The sequence below is a fragment of the Pinus tabuliformis genome, chromosome J (assembly GCF_031772625.1).
Source record: "Pinus tabuliformis cultivar Carrire ecotype Pingquan chromosome J, CPIR1, whole genome shotgun sequence".
In the NCBI taxonomy this organism is placed as follows: Eukaryota; Viridiplantae; Streptophyta; class Pinopsida; order Pinales; family Pinaceae; genus Pinus; species Pinus tabuliformis.
Window position 1 is genome coordinate 1,006,096,650 of NC_142295.1, and position 16,366 is coordinate 1,006,113,015.

At 33.8% G+C, this 16,366-nt stretch overlaps 1 pseudogene; it reads right to left on the reverse strand.

Annotated features, from left to right (window-relative positions):
- Nucleotides 1-13,505: 13,505 nt before the first annotated feature.
- LOC149230253 (transcription factor bHLH120-like) lies at nt 13,506-15,261 on the reverse strand (annotated as a pseudogene).
- Nucleotides 15,262-16,366: the final 1,105 nt, after the last annotated feature.

Genomic DNA, 16,366 nt, shown 5'->3' on the forward strand with positions numbered 1-16,366 from the left:
AGATAACCATGACATGAACGAGTAAATTAACCATGCTTATAGCGAGCATAAAGCCATGTAAATAACAAATATATAACAACCATTAAATCCACATATAAACAAGTGCAAAAACAAGAAAACTTAGATTTCATTAATCATAGGCAAATCTGACCAGGTTCAGGACTTCCACGTACCACTCGAGCATAGACATGGTTGAACCAAATATTTTTTTCAACCAATAACCCCCATGGCATATTCCAAGCATGAATGTGGAATCTCATAGATAAACCAATCCAAAAACAACCAAGGAAATCCAGAGGTTAAAGCACCTCCACCCTCACCAAACCGTGATCACACCAAAACCGATGCTCCAGTCAAAACTGAATCGAATTTGGAATGCCATCCGAAATCCATCACTATCATTGAGAAATTTTATGTCTCCTTGTCTCTGAGGCTTTACCACAATCAAATCACAGTTTACTAGGCCCTAACCTGAGACGAGTGTCTTAGGCTTTATCACAATCCAAACCCATATCACTAGGCCCTAAACCGAGAATTCTCCATCAAGGTTTACTGTGTATCCTGCGAAAATCGGCTAGGCATTCCTAGCCCTTTGGGAATGAAGCTTGAGACCACCTCTCCCATGAATTCTAAAATTCATCCGGCAAACCAAAGCTCAAAACTAAGATAAACATCCCAACATACCATGGCATCTGGATAAAGACCGGGCTAGGTTGAAAACCACTGTCATAACCCAGAAAAATCATGCCACCGACAATAAGAGAACCATACACCAACATGCAAAGCCATTCATGTCAAAACCAGCTAGGAAATCACACATGCAATATGTTACATGCAAGTATTCCTGCAAAAGTTGTTGATCTTGCTCTTCTGATGCAAGTGCATCTAACCTAGGGTTGAATGTTTACTAAAGAAGTTAGTTTCCTAAATTATGATTTAATTATTTATTGTATTTTTGTATAGTTTGATGAGAGAATTAGAATTATTGTAAATAGAAGAAGGTTTGAGAGAATTTTTGAAGAATTGAAAGATTTGTGGATTATTTGGATATTATCTAGAGATAAGGGATTAAGTGAGAGAATTTATGGATCGTGAGAGATATTTTGTGGAGTTAGTTTAGGATCTAAAACCTACTTTAGGTTCAGATCCAGTGGTATAAATCTAGGTGAACCCATGAAGTATGTAAGTAGGTGTGAGAGTGAGGAATGAGATGCCAATGACTAGGCCACCAGTGCTAATGTAAATATTGTTTTTTATTATCAATTATTTCTGAGATTTTATATGCATTCTTTGTCTGTCAATTTTAGTTTTATGTGTGTTTAATTATTAATTTGCAGCCCCCTATGGTCTGTTATGTCATTTTGGCATTAGAGCTTGGTCTGTTATGTCATTTTGGCATTAGAGCTTGGATGGACGGACGTTGTTATGTGTGAAGAATTTGTGCATAAGTCGCTGTGGAAAATTTGGGGTAGTTAGAATCAAAGGTTGTGCATTCTTTTGCATTGGATTGTTATATTATTCCATAGAAATTAAAGTTGGAGTTGTTGCTATGTAGAACAAGGAGTGTGTAGGAGTATGTTGGAAGCCGCAAGTTCCATCAATTGAGTGTATGGGAGGACTATTTGAAGGCTTACAAATGGTTGCAAAAATGTGTTAGCAATGAGCATCTGTGCTTGAGGACCATGGCATGCGGTCTAGAAAAGGTGAAAAGACATGCATGTGGATCATGGCAGACACTCTGAGACAGGTGAAAAGACCAACGAGAAGAGAATGGACTATCCAAATCAAGGTAGAAGAAATTATGATTTTGTTGTTGTAGACATGGTCGAAAAGGACTGAAAAATAAATAAATTGAATGCTTGCTCCACCACGGTCTTGATATATGCCAGAGGTGAGCCTGAGGCCACATTCCAAGGTGAATTAATCAATATTTATATTTATTCTATGTGTATGACGTTGCACTGAAGCTGGAGTTATCGTTTTGGAGCCAACAAATTTATAATGCAATAAATTTATGGTTCTATTTTGTTCTTATCTAAATATATTTATATCTCTGTTTTTTATTTTCCAAAGGAAATCCTCTACTTAATGTGTGTGTTATGCTCTGATCGATAGCTTGTGCAACAACATTATGATTTGAGTATGGAGTGGACTGATGCATAAAGTTATTGTTTAAAGAAACAACACATGGTACGGAGATTGTTTGTTTTGAAGCGAGCGCTGAGTTGGAGGGTTCGGGTGAATCCTGCAGAGAGTCAAGATATTTGTTGAGCTCAGAGTGTAGTGTTGTGTTGAGTGGCTCACTGAAAATTGTGTCGATTGAAAGGTTTCCTTCAAGCTTTGCGAGGTCCGATTAGAGAGGCCGACAGCTGGAAGATTGCATTATATTTCCAGATCTTCTTACTGAAAGTCAGATCTCCCTGTTTACTGCATTGGGTTGCCGAATATGCATGATATGCCGCATCTGATCTCACATGGTGATATCGAATCTCTAGATCAGATCTTCGTTCAAGTTATAATTAATATCGATTATTTGGACTCTTGCATAGTGCATGGAACTTTTGCAAGTTTGGCCAGTGAACGAAATATCTTTTTCTTCAATCTTGTGCTACCTTTGTAGGGTTGACTTGATATTTTGGTATCGGTGGTTTTTTACATTCAATCCTTGCTGATGTATTGTTTCATACCACAGTATTTGGCTACTAGAAAATCAAGTTACGGGATATGGTAGATATCTCTACAAACATCAATATCGAAGTGTTGATCGTGATGGGATGCCGCCATGCCATTTAACCAGCGACCTTTGTATTCAGATTTCTATATGCAGAACCTCGTTCATTGGAAAGTCAATCAAAATATTCTACATGAGTGGAACACATTCAACCGAGGTTTGAATTAAAATCACTAGTGGTGGTTAAATATTTTCCAACTGTCACAACTAGGTTCCATGAATTTACCCTAAAATTGCAATTGAATTTACCCTAAAATTGTGATTGCAGTAGAATTTTGAACATAAGTGGTGGAAGCAAGTGCATTTTATTATTCGTAGATGGCCAAGTGATTTGATGTCTGCCATCATTTATTGGCAAAGATTCATGGCTTATAGCATTGGGAATTAGCCATGTAACTGCTGAAGAACCATAGCGTTGGGAATAATTGGCTTTACAATGCATTCAAAGACGTTAAACAGAAAAATCGAACTCATACCTCTCCCATGTACTTTATAAAGGATTATTTTAAAGTGACTGCACATTATATTAATCTATGAGAGATTATTTTAATCTAGGAGAGATAGTGAGTGGAGTGGAAAATTTACATTATTTTAAAGGTCAAATCACTTTTAGGTGAATACATAAAGTTATGGGATTTATATAAGATCATTTAAAAAAGTGATCATACAATAAATCTTTTGAGAGATAAGGCTGATTATAGAAAGTATTTTTAAAAATCTGTAATATTAATGGAGATATAAGGTATCATGGAGTAATAAGTGGATGATTTGAGAAGAAATATTTGAAACAAAAAGGGTGCATGATTGTATTTGACACCCAAGGTCTATCGACGTAAAAGTTGATGTCAAATTAGAAGTTTGGAGTTAAAGAGTCATAAGTCAAGTCAAAAGTGCATTGATTTTGAGTCATTGAATATAATGGGGGTATGATTGGTGGAACCCGACGCCCGAAAGTTTGGTCAATGTATTGTAAAGACAAGAGATATTGCAGTAGGTTGCAATGAAGGAAACATAGTACAAAGGGGTGCTTAGAAGGAAGCATAGTACAATGGAGTAACTTGGTAAAGTCTTAGTTCAATTGCAGGTTATAGTGAACAAGGTGAAGTTTGTGAAAGAAGGAGATGAAGGTGACTATGGATAGTCATTTGCAGAATTCAAAGAAAAGCCACAACGATGCCATAGCAGTTGTCGTAGATGATGACGAGTTTGAGAAAGAGATCGTTGAGTTGAAGGAATGAATTGATGTGTTGATGGAGCTATTACAGAGTCAGAAACATGGTTGGATAACGAAGAAGGCAGTTGGATGGCCAATCAAGCAGTTGATTGCAAAGAGATGGAAGCTCAAGTTGAAATTTTTGTTAAGAGAAGCGGAAAAACTCCAAATAATTGCGGTGAATGTATGCATTTGTGAACCATAAAAAAGAGCGCTGATTAGTGAGGATGGTGATGATGTTGAAATAAAGTTTGTTGATATGAAACTGGGTTCGATTCATAGAGATGGCACCAAAATCTGTTTATAAGATCTGCATATGATGATTGAATCATCGATGGAAGATAACAATTATGTTGGTTTTAAATGTGAAAACTGGCATGTGGATGTAGTATGTGTTCCAGATGATGGACAAGACACTAATTTTGTCTCATGTAGGGATGAAGACCAGTGTCTTGAAACGATTTCTGAAAGAGACTGTAAAATGGTTATGAAATGTGAAGAAGAACTACAATTGCTAGAAAAGATGTTGATGGAACCTGAATCTAATAAAGTTGCAAATGAAGATGAGAAATGCTCCAACATGCTTAATAGTGAAAATGTGGAATGTGAATGTAATTTGCAATTTAATTTTAAAGATGATGAATTGATATTCAAAGTTAGTAATAATAAAATTCGAACAGAAACTAGATTAGATATTGAAATTGAAGAATTAAGGAAACTGATGGAAAAAAGTACACAAACCAAGTCATTGTGACATGGAGTAGAAGGACAAAAACATGATACATTTGACAGCACAAGTATACATCAACAAAGCAGGAGAAGAATTACAACATAAATTTTGGAAGCCTGGAAGACAGAAAAAAACAACAATAGAATGAAAACAATATGACAGAGCAATTGATCAACGACAACCTAAAGTTTGGGATCCAGGATGAATTTAATCATTTTGGGAAGATATATGGTCCGGATACCATGATTTTTTTTTTACTTGGGGAGTCTCATGCTAGTGCATCTAACCTAAGGTTGAATGTTTATTAAATAAGTTAGCTTCCTAAATTAGGATTTAATTATGTATTGTATGTTCCTATAGTCTTGGGAGAGAATTAGAATTATTGTAAATAGGAGAAGGTTTGAGAGTATTTTGAAAGAATTGAAATATTTGTGGGTTAGTTGGATATTATGTAGAGATAAGTGATTAAGTGAGATATTTTATGGATCGTGAGAGATATTTTGGAGTTATTTTAGGATCTAGAAGCTACTTTGGGTTCAGATCCACTTGTATAAATCTAGGTGAGCCCATGAGGCATGTAAGTAGGCATGAAAGTGAGGAATGAGAGGCCAATGACTAGGCCAATGGTTCTCCTATAAATATTTTATTTATTATTAATTATTTCTAGGATTTTAAAATCATTCTTTGTGTCTCAGTTTTAGTTTTATGTTTGTGTTGAATTATCAATTTGCAGGCCCCCTATGGTTTACTGCATCATCGTCCTTCCTTGATCCTTGCTTGCTTTCTTTCCTTCCTTGATCCAAAGCTAGAGTGTTCCAAGAAAATTCTTAAGTGGCCAAGAGTGAGAGAGAGGGAGAATAATGAGAGAGCTCTAAAAATTGAACTGACAAAAGGTTACCAAATGATCCTCATAAGTATTTTTATTAATGCAACCTCTATTTTCTTCATTTTCCTTTATCTTCCTTCATTTTCCTCCTCACATGCAACCTATGATCTTTCATCTTATTTTTCTCCTAATTTCCTTTATTTTCATAAATAAATGTGCTAGAAATGCCTTTCTACCTTTTAATGCTTTTGATTTTTCTTTTGCCAATTTCCTTAGTGAAAAACACATCCAATGGTGTCCACTAGGATATCCTTGCTCAACATTTAACTTGGAATAAATGTTCCTTAACCGTTGTTTTATTTTTCCTTTATTAAATTTTATTACATGAACTTTTCACCGGAGTTGTTACATCATCATGGATCAATCGATGTATAATTATTAGCGTGACTTTGATTATATATTCTTTTTCCCATTTATAATTTGTAAATAGAAAATGTAATTTAATATCAATAATAATATTAAATAATTTTTTTGCAACTTTTATTGGAGATTATATAAGAGGTCATATTACAATGTTGTTTTTATATGTCAATATTTATTGAAAATCTAACATAATAATGTAATTCTATATAAATAAGAGATAACAAATAAAACTATTGAAAGATTTTTATCTTTCCAGTGGCCCCCACCATCTCGCTTATGTGGCAATGCCTTATTGGATATTGGGTTCTAAATGACTTCAACAAAATCCACCATCCAAAGATCCCAGTACCACTATTAAAAACTAGGGAATGAAATTGTTTTCACAACAATAGTATAATGGTTATTGAAGGATGTTGTATCAAGGAAATACAATCAAGATTAAGAGTGATTGTGTTGTCGTTCCTCCCTCCCCCCCTTCGCGTAGGGCACCATTGTATTAGGTTCTAGCAGAGTTAAAATGTTAGTGTTAGTGTTAGAGCACACAATGGCCATTTACCAAATTAGGTTTTTCTTTTTTCTTTTTCTTTTTTGCAATGATTTGCTATACACTTACAAATAATGAAATTAAATCTCCCTTCAGTGGGGGAGCTATGTCACATCAAGGCTTGCTTAGTGAATGGAAAACTAGAAACAAGATTTTGAAAAACTAGAACAATATTTTTTAATTTATGGAAAAATGGAAATATTTACCATTATATGAAAAACCTAGGTTAAAGTCATAACAAAGTCACAAAAACTCAACAAATAATCCAAAGTCAAGGGACTTTTACTATGAGATGATTGATATAGTCCGTGTACGAGGTAGGGACTAATAATGCACACATACTTATTAAAATTAAAGCGGCTATAAAAGTAATTTATTTAAGGGAAATAATACTACTTTTATAGTGTTAAGAGATAGTTCCAAAATACCTTTGTATTTTGAGTTTATAATAAGTCAATAAATTAATCTAATATGCTCATATGAAAACTAAGTCATATCAAATTTTGGAATTGTAATGTAAAGTATAAATTCAAATATATTATTAGAAAAGTTTACAATTGAGGAAATTGGATTGAACATGACATAAAACAATAAAATAGAGTTTATGAAGTAAATAAAACTATATCAAGTGATTTCAAAAGTAAAAATCATAGCTATGAAAACATGGAATTAGGACTGAGTCCATCCATCACTTTCGAGTGGTAAAGTAACAATGTATATGTAAAGATAAAACTAGAAAATTCTACCATGTAGGAAATTGAACTAAACATAACATAAAACAATAAAATTGAGTTTCATAAGTAAACAAAACTATATCAAATGATATCAAAAGTAAAATCCATTACAGTGAAAATAAGAAATTAGGACTGAGTACACCCATCACTTTAGAGTTGCAAAGTAACAATATATGTCAACAAAGAAAACTAGAAAAGTCTACTATTAAAAAAATTGGATTGAACATGACATAAAAAAATAAAATAGAGTTTAATAAGTAAAAAAGACTATATCAAGTGATATCAAATGTTTTAAAACATGGAATTAGGACTGAGTACAACCATAAGTAGCATGCAAAGCAGTATCGTGGTCGGGAAGTCTCTCTATCATGGAGGAACCCCTTATTTTTCCACAAAATTTAAGAGTAATGAGTAATAAAAAGAAAATTTGGCTTCCTCTACCAAATTTCTTGATGGCCATTGTCCTTCATGAGTAGCTTAGGTGTAACAGATTTCTTGGGGGTCTAGTGTATCAATGGTTTTCTACTAGAGTTCTAAAGTTTTGAAGAATTTTGGTGTCCCATGTACAACTAGTGCTTAGGTCATGGATGGACTCCTATACCTATTGATTAAAGTATTTGTTATCCTTGTAGGTTCTTTGTACCTTGACATCCTATTTAGTGGCCTTAATATATTTCTAAATGGTGGAAAGAGTTAAATTCTCACAAACAACAAATGCAACAACAGGATCACGCTCTTTCCTTATCCGATGAAGAGGGTCCTTCCCCTGAAAAGATGTACAAGGAGGCATGATGTATAAGGAGTCATGCATGTAAACAAAATTAGTGGAAAACTAATGCCAAAATCATCTATAATGAACTAATGTCCAAAGAGAGATATATTGCACCAAATCATGCTTTCCAATTGTGAAATCAATCTTATTCTCAATTGATTGCAAGATAGAGGAGCCCAATCTATAAGGTGAATCACATTCATGCCGTCATCATTATGCAAAATTCGAACACAATGTTATATGAAGACAATTGAGTCATCCTAACAATGTCCCTCTTACAAAAACTCTCTCTCACTAAGGATTGTCCTTCTCATTAGATTCCAAGAAAAAATTCACATAGTCCTTATTGTTGGTTGTCTAACAATTAGTAGATGACATGTAGCAATAGTTGTTTGGTCATGCAACCTACATAATGCACTCATACAACATATCATATAGATAAAAGACATGAAGATAACACTGAAAATATATAGAAAATAATTTATCTATTAAAATTAAAATTTTAATATTTAATCAAACTAATAAACTTTATATTATGCGATTAGATAGGATTTTAATCTCTCATCATTAGATTTCCCCATTCACACACGATTATTCATGAACAATAATCCTTATGGAATTAAGTTTAAAATTAGAGATAAAAAAAGATAAAGATGTAGTCTAACCAAGCTTCAAATTTGCTAGGAAAATTATGAAAAATCTCATAAGATTTTGGTAAAATTTGGCAGAAAGTTTTGTAAATTCAGGTTACAGTGGTTAAATTTCAAGATTTTATGTATCCCAAGTATTCTTGATGATGTTGAACCCATTTCCACCATGAATAACACAATTTATTTTGCAAGTAAATATTTTATTCATGGTTTGAAAAAGAGGTACATCAGAAGAAAAACGCAAGTAGTTTCACCTCGACCAAGTTTGTTGAATTCCATTGAAAGCAAATGGCAGTGAAACAGAAAAATGTAAAGAGCCACAATCCACAACTTAAGAGGCCATACACACTAGTAAGAAAACAAAACATGTAAAACACCTATGTCCATGCTAGTCGTCATAAGTGATGGAGGTTGGGTTGTCCGGGGTTGTTCCAGGAGGCAACGAAGGATGAAAGGAGCATTTTACAAGTTCCTCAAAATGGCCCATCCAGGCCTCCAACTTCTCAACCTTCTCCGATAACAAATTTTGGCCTTGCCAGACCACCACTACACTCTCTCAAACATGGCACTGAAAGAAATGCATTTTCTTCAAAGTTGCTATCAATTCGATATGCTCCTCCTATCAAACCTGCTCCAAAGTCTCCAGACACTCTAAAATTGATTGAATCAAGTCTCGACATTGTTCAAGATAACAAAATTGTCATTGAACACAACCACCGTAACACCCTGACACACTACGCCTAGAAACACCACGATGAGCCTAGCCCCCTTGCTGCACGAAAAGTGAATTATGGCCACCCTCACACCATGTAGAGCCCCCACGCATACCACCCTGAGTAGCAGACCCTGCACGCTTAGAGCGCTCCGACTGCCCACCTCCTCTGCCTCCCGATGTCGCGTGACTCGACTCACCACCGCTTCGACCACCCTAAATCGGGCCATCGCAACCACTCACTATCTCAAGCCTAGACCTAGATGTGTCTATGCCAAAACTGCCTGAATTACGCTGCCACTCGGTGGAGGAACACCCCAAGCGAGGAATAGGGCACATGGTTGACTTCCCGACACCACTAGAATGAACAAAGGACCACCCGCCTGATATCGCCCAAACATCTTGCACAAAAGGAGACACCATCAGCCCCAGCTAAATCTCCCCATCCCATAGCACCAAGAACAAAACAACCACCCACCACGAGCTTGAAATATGCACCTCCCATGAAGCAACCACCTGCGAGCCCCATTAACCAGAGGTCGATATGTTGCTCCAATGGCTCCACCCAACAACATAGAAGCCTGTAAATGGAGCAAAGAGGACCACTACTTCTAGCCCGTTCCAGAGAAAACTAGTTCCCACCCAACCCAGACTCAAACTGTGCAAGATGAAACAAAAACAATATAATACCACCCCAAACAGACAACTGTATACTTCTTTTGCTGCACACTCAAATTTGTGAAGCCTAATTCGACAATTAACAATGACGCACACTCGAAAGTAGAGGTGGAAACACTCATGGCGATATCATCCCCTCACCAAGACAATGGAGCCTCTGCAACTCCCGCTTCTTCCTACAATGCCCACACTACAAACACCAATACTCGTGCATACGCAGAATACCCAACGAACATCCCTGCCACCCTCCATAATGTTACGTTCACCACCACGTTCGAGACCCTAAGCGACATGAAACCTCACATGCCAGAATTTACTCTCTCCCATACTCAAGGTGTTATGGGTGCACAGGGAGGCTAACCCACCCACCTGAGACCACATGCCTAACATAAATGCTCACGTGTTCCCTTGAGAATGCCATCCTCTCCACTTCTCACATAAATGCTCACGTGTTCCCTTGAGAACGCCATCCTCTCCACTTCTCACCCAATCGGGGAACTATAAACAACACAATTCAAACACTCTTACTTCCTAATCTTTTAGAACTATTTTACCAGGTTCAAGCCATTTTTACCCGTCGGTGCAAATTTGTCAGCTCGGTAAAGGACGCCAAACATAAATGTTGTAAAATGAAAATACTAGTGCCTACTTCTCATTGCGTGTATTAATGTCACCCCTCAACTAAGAATCGGACACGTGTATCTGGGAAGGAGGGTGGGGATGTGGGGATTTGCAATCTTGCTTGCACATGGTAACTTGACATATCCCATTATTTTATAACAAAGAACATTGAAGGTTAACGTGGTTCGCTCTTGGAACAATTCCATTCAGCACTTCCTTGCATATGGTAACGTGACATATCCCATTATTTTATAACAAAAAACATTGAAGGTTAACATGGTTCGCTCTTGGAACAATTCCATTCAGCACAGTGATGTTTGTGATATGCAGTTTTTTTCCCAAAGTGATTTTGTACTGGCATCTAGATTCTCACACTTTCCTACAATGAAGTGACAATTTTCTTTGAAACAAATATATATTATTAGATATAAGTTGTTTAAGCCATAAAGCTATTATGTCACGTTGACCCATTTATAAAGCTTGTTATGTTTATGATGTATATTAGTTTTTTTAATTTTTACAAAAATTTCAAAATAATAATAATTTAATTTAAAAGCAAAATTATTTAAAATTTAAATTAATTTATAAGTTAGATTTTATAAATTAAATTTTTATTTTTAATTGTGAACTATTTTAATATAAAATTTGTGAGCAATAAACTACCTATACCTATATATGTATATTGGATTGTTCTTTCATTTCTTCAAATTCCATCATCGTTTTTCTCTTTACTTTTATAGTATCATATCGGTACATCGTTTTTCCCTTTACGTTTAGGGGATGTAGTATCATATCAGTACAATACCAGGAATAGAATAGCAGATTACTTAAAATTATTTAATTAGTTTTTTAAGCATTAACCGATATATAATTTTATCATATGTTTAAGTTAATGAAAATTTGCATTTTTTAACATTATTGTTTTATTTTTTAGATTAAAGTTAATCACTTTATAATATATTAATTTTTTTCCATAATATTTTAACTTACTATAATTTTTCTTTAAATTTTGGTTTAATTATATCTTTATTATTATTCCAATTTTGTAATATGAGCTCTTTGTTTTGTTCTCCAATGGTTTGGTCAATTGTGAGCCTCTTATATCATTGCCCTATTAATCAAAAGTGATTTTCATTCTCGTGTCAAACAATTTTGTGACCATTTTTTCATCTTACTTAATATGTTCATATTCTTAATTACATAAGTGATCACTTCTATAAGAAAGATCTGATAAACTTTATTTCCTTTAATTTTGATAAAATATAGATAAAAAAACTTATTTGGATCTTATTTATTTCTCTCCATAAACAATTAACTATGATAAACAATTATAATATATTTGCATAGAGGAAGTTCCTCAAGTTATTGAGTTGAGGGGCTCAATCTACAACCTAGTATGATGTGTAACACCCATCATCAAAGGTGAAATTTTACTCATGTAGACCAAACTAACTTTTAAAAAAAAACCTAAAAATAAATAAATAAACATTAAATAACTATAGAAAACATTTAAATAATGTATACTCATAAAAAAATTTGCAAGTGAAGAAATTGGATCCCTCTAGGCTCATGTTAGATCCTTATTTTTGTTGTCATATATGAAAGTATTGTATATTGTCATCAAAATCAAGAAAAAGAGTTTCTTATAAAATAAAGAATAACAAATTTCTTTCAAGATTTTAAAGAAAAAAATCATCGGTGCTAATATCTTTCCTTACCTTTATTCACTGTCATATTATATATAATTTCTTTCTACCCACCTTAATTTCCTTAAACTTAATAATAATATTTTGATTAAACTCCCTTTTTATATATATATTAAATAAATAAAATTTTAAGTATAAAATTAACCTCACCATTTTGATATAAAACCTCATAATTAAATTTCTATATATATAAATATTTATTGCATTCAAATTTATTTAAATAGATTTAAAAATTATAATTTTCATTTATAAGATAAATATTTACATCAATAAAAATTTTAAATTATAACAAAATATTTTTTTAATAATATTAAAAATATTATTATTCAATTAAATATTTGAATTTCCTTTTTATAATGTTGAAAAATAGATATTGATTTTTCAAAATTAAATATTATAATTTACCTTAATAAATAAATATTGAATTAATAGTGATCAAGAAATACAAATAAATAGAATACTCTAATTTAAAACACACTAAATTTGATAGGTTATGCCAATATTAAAGCAATGATGAATAGATTACTGATTTTGGAGTATCTCAATCAGGATAAGTTTAGTATTTATATTGATATTGTGATATTGATTCTTGAGTCGTTTGTCAGCGAGTTTAAATGTATTTATTTTTTAATTCAAATGTTTGTGATTCCCATTACTTTCCTCAAACTGTCTTATAGCTTATTATGTCTACCCACATTCTAAAAAGAATCGCCAAATATCACCTGTGGAAAGCTTCTGACGTGCCCTGCTTATTTTTTTCACAAGGTCTATATATCCTCAGGTTCTTAAATACGCCCTAAACCTTACATATGGTGAGCTTGGGCTGGAGACTATTTAATCGATCTGATGGTGTTTATACCGTTGTAGATAAGACATTCTCTTTTATGTAAATTTATAAATGGAAGCATTATCCATACGAAACTCAGTCCAAGCACCAGTTAACGTAACAAATTAGTAGTTAGGAGGCTCTAAGACCGTTATCACTCGATGAGTTTATGAGAAATCTTTTATTCGGTAACTAATATGCGTTTCTAAAAAAATTGTCATCTACCTTACAAGCCAAGCGTTTCCAACATACCGTTTGTCACTTTATAAGAAATCAGGAGGCTCTAACACCCGTATCAATCAATGCATTTATAAGAAATCTGTTGTTCAGTCACTAATCTGCATTTCTAAGAAATTTCTCATTTACTTTACCAGCCAAGCGTTCCCAACCAAAAAAATCACCAATGCAGCGGATAACATTAGGCTTGAGCGTCAACTGTCTGTGAATCCCGTTCTTGTTTGTGATTCGTCCTTATCCCGATCAAGTGCCAAAGATTGAGGTACAAGGTGTCAACGTTAAAAATATTAAGATCAGACACCTGCCATATTGAGGAAAAGTCATATGAAAATATGGCCATATTCTGACACGGAACACAGCGAAGAAAAGTGTTGTCATTCGAGTATTACAGGATCTTACCTTCGCATGTATGGTATGATAGACTCTGTTGCTAATGGTAGAAGAAGAAGCGCACACAACTTCAAGCCCACCATCTTCCAACGCCATGAGAAGATCAGAGTACAGAAGCTGATGTTCAAATGTGTTCGTCCTGACCTGAATGGCTGAACCCATGGAGATTATATTTATTGAAGGGAACCCCTGGTCTGATTCCCCATCGCTGGCGCTTTAATGCAAAATTTCTCGTTACCAGAAAATCGCAGCCCCTGGAATGAAACATTTGGAATTTTTTCAGAATTAGCCTTCAACTTTTCTCTTTCTTTTTGAAGATCTTCGACTTTTCGCTGTAGATGGTGAATGTAATTCACAGATTCCTGCACTTGGTCTGTCATTGATCGTTTTCCCTGCAGGAGATGAACCTTCCATTAAATTAAAACCCTAGTGAGGACAGATAATCTCTTTAATACAGTAAAACCCTTTTGACGATCAAAGACAAAACATACCCTAAGATTTTCATCGGGAAGCAAAGACTTCAGAACCGACAAAAGGGCATTCATATCTTTACGTCTCTGCTTTTCAATCAATTTCTGTTTCCTTTTCTCAGTCGGGATGGTCCGAGACCGACCATCATTTGAACCACCGGAATTGCAGAATGTGGCCGTTAAAACGGGATTCGAATAAGGAGGACAGCCCGCTACGCATCCGGAGTTGCAGTTATCAACGAAATTACATATGGTGGCATGATGGGTAGTATATGTAGGGTGATTTTCAATGGGTTGTGCTGATCGAAATGGAGTGGAACTCAAAACACTTTCGACATCAAAATCTTTTATGACATCATTACAAGAAAGGAACTATAGCTCCAACCAAGAAGGAATGCTCATATTTTTAAGGTGAAACAAACCCTAACGGACTTTTGAAAATAATGGAGGCCTTGCCAACGATCGACAATTGGGTTCGGGATCGTCTGCAACTAGAATACTATTCGATCAGTTCAAGCTCGGTAAAAGAGACGATCCCGAATTGAAAGCTGATAAATATCTGATGATCACAACACAATTTAAAGAAATAAATTGAGATCTCAATGGATCGCTCGCCCCTAAACCAAACAAAGCACTGTCAAATATCATATGAGAAGATCGTGCTCCTACCATTCAACTGTACAAAAAACGGCTGCCAGCAAAATCGGAAGGCACAGTTATGAATGTGATAAGCGATGCTTGAAACAGAAGAATGTAATCCTGCACTGCAACTGTATAAAAGACAGCTGATTGGACAGGCACAGTTATGAATGTGATAAGCGATGCTTGAAACAGAAGAATGTAATCCTGCACTGCAACTGTATAAAAAACAGGTGATTGGACATTTAGGAATATTTGAAGAAATTATTTGGGGACAAACAATTCAATCAAAAGCACTATCCCATCAAAACGGTCGTAAGTCAACCTCGAGCACTTTCATCGAAACTAATTTGCTTCATAATTAGCAGGAATAAGTTAGTCGGTGTGAGGACATGATACTGCCATCACAACGATCCCTCTGGTCAAACGTTATCATTCCCCCACTCTGTTGGCCTTTCTTTTTACGTGACATACAAAAAAATGGAAAATAATTCTTTTAAAGTTTTTTTATACGATGAGAAAATTTATTATAATTTAATGGTTAAATCAGCCGTGAAGATAATTATTTTTGGTTGTGAACTATAAATGGAGGTTGATTCATCACCATCATTCAAGAGAAATCACTCTATCTGAAATAACTTGTTGGTGGTCTGTCAGCTAGTAAGCTTTCACTCCTTCTATATACCTATAGATTTTTTGGTTAACCTATTTCCTTCAGTGTAAAACAAATTAACTCTTAGCCAAACATAAATAATTTTAAAACATACTCTAATTAACTCTTAACCAAATATAAATAATTTTAAAATATACTCCAAACAAGAATATATACATATATATATAAATAATTAATTATAATAAATCGTACTTATTTACCATTAATTTATGTGAAACAATTTTAAAGCATGCTCATTTCTGCACAAAAAAAAAATCTTACTTATTTACATAAGATTACTTTTATTAGTTTATATAATATATTTGCATGGGAGATTAATTTATTTTTATTAGTTTATATAATATTTTAATAATTATTAAATAATTTTTTTAATGTAAATATATGTAAGGCGGGGATGAGAAGGAAAGTTATTCAAATTCAAATGCATTCACTATTATATATTTATAAATAACTCTAGGTTAACTGTTTTGCAAATGTTTCAGTTTTATCTTTATTAATATGGGTTTAGAGCATAATATTGTTGGATAATGGATTTGTATGTGAAATAAGGGTGTATATTTTTGTATGCATAAGTATTTATTTAGTATGATGAAGCAGTTATAAAGTGGAAAAAAATATTTTTACAATGTGGATAAGATTAGGGTGTGGATAATTGGTTAAAATGTGAGATAGGAGTGTGTATGTTTATTTATATATTTAATTTTATAAGTTGGTAATATTGATAATATGCTTTTATATATTTTTATATTTTTATTTTTTGTATAGTATAGCTATGAGAAGAGTGAGATGTA